Source organism: Colobus angolensis, unplaced genomic scaffold, assembly GCF_000951035.1.
Source record: "Colobus angolensis palliatus isolate OR3802 unplaced genomic scaffold, Cang.pa_1.0 Scaffold1, whole genome shotgun sequence".
Lineage (NCBI taxonomy): Eukaryota > Metazoa > Chordata > Mammalia > Primates > Cercopithecidae > Colobus > Colobus angolensis.
Genome location: NW_012110918.1, coordinates 10570962 through 10572489, shown reverse-complemented (window position 1 = coordinate 10572489; position 1528 = coordinate 10570962). Strand labels below are relative to the sequence as shown.

General features: G+C 68.5%; 1 protein-coding gene across 1 annotated transcript in view; it reads left to right on the top strand.

Moving 5' to 3' along the window:
• Positions 1-680: 680 nt before the first annotated feature.
• GRIN2C (glutamate receptor, ionotropic, N-methyl D-aspartate 2C) overlaps positions 681-1528 on the top strand; it is an 18821-nt gene continuing 17973 nt past the window's right edge. The window contains exon 1 of the mRNA XM_011932580.1: positions 681-1074. The gene's annotated coding sequence lies outside the window, so the exon portion shown is untranslated. The remainder of the gene's footprint in view (positions 1075-1528) is intronic.

Sequence of the window (1528 nt, the reverse complement as noted above, 5' to 3'; positions counted from 1 at the left end):
CTGAGACTGAGCGCGCCAGCGCTCCGGGGCTGAGGCTCTGGGACAGACACCGCGAGGGAGGCCGCCGGCGCGGGCGCAGCACCCCTTTCTCTCGGTGAGTGGTGGGCGGCGGGCGGGGGGCGCCAACTTCGCCGCCAACTTGGGGCTGGGTTCCCGCGGCACGCGAGCAAGGACGGCGGAAACAGAGGCGGGACACCCGGGGGGAGTCGCGCCCGCGCAGGACTCTCGGGGCGCAAGGAGGGGGCGGCTGGAGGACCCGGACCCTCGAGAACCCGGCCTTGGGTTTGGACCCGGGCGGCCAGAGAGGAGGTGAAGAAGAGACCGAGGAGACAGGCGCGCGGCGGACGTGCGAAAAGGATGCGGGTGAAGCGCCCAAGACGTTCGTCCCCGGGGTCGCCGAGTCCCCCTCCTCCTTCGCCTGGCGCGGCGGCACCGCAGGAGCGGGGGAGTCTGGGCTGCCGCGGACCCCAACTGTTGCTGCTGGAAGCCACCGGGGCGGAGGGCGGGGAACAGGGCAGGGAGCTGGGGCCAGGGCTGGGATCGACCAGAGCGAGGGGTTGGAAAGGAATCGAGAAGGCGAAAGGGGGCTGTGCGGCTCCCCAGCCCAGTGCCCCTGTTTCCCCAGGTCTGCTGGGCACCTGCTGCACAGTTGCCTGGGCGCCCAGACCCCTTCCCCCGCCGCGAGTCCCGATTCTTCCCCTCCAGCTCTGCCCCATCTCCTCTGCCCCAGCCTAGGTCTGTCCCTCCTGCGACCTGGGAGAATCGGAGTGGGCTTCCAGAGTAGTGGCATCTTGCAGATGCTAGCCCGTGCCCGGCTCCCGGGCTTCCAGAGCGCGAAGGGAAGGGTAGGCAGAGAGGGCGCTGGGCGAGCGTGACCTGGCGCTGGGCCCTGGCTGCGCACCAGCCGCCTGCGCCAGTCTCTGGGGGCTTCACCTAGGATCCCCGACGGCGGGGAGGGGAAGCCCCGAGCCTCCTGTTTCCTGCCTAGGCAGGCAAGGCGGGGACACACGGAGCAAAGACACCAGGCAACCTGAACCTCCAGGTGCGTCCCGCGACCCTGCAAGGAGCTACTGGGTGAGCAAGACAGGAATTCCCGCCAGGCCCCGATGCCCACCCTATTCGTCCACTCGGTTTCCCAGCCCTGGTAGTCCAAGGGGACTTCTGGCTCGGTCCCCTAGCCCTCGGATGGTGGCGTCATCTTAGTTCAGTCCCTGACCCCAGGCCACAGGAAAATCGAGGAAAGAAACTTATTTGGGGAGGGTACCATTCCGCTGGCTGTATTTCGGGGCCCGTCCAGGTCTTGGCGGGGCTGGTGACTTTGAGCCTGTTTCTAAACTCCCGAAGAATAAGAGCGTGCAAGGGGCAGGTAGGCAGGTCCGGGACACTTGGGTTCGCCCAGGGCCCCGGGGCAGGCCTGGGCTGGTACCAGGGCCGCCTGCCAGACTGGCTTGGTCCCCCCACTGCGGGGCTCAGGATCACGACCCAGCTTGGGGGAGTAGGGGTGGGGGCGCAGGAGTCGTGGACGCCG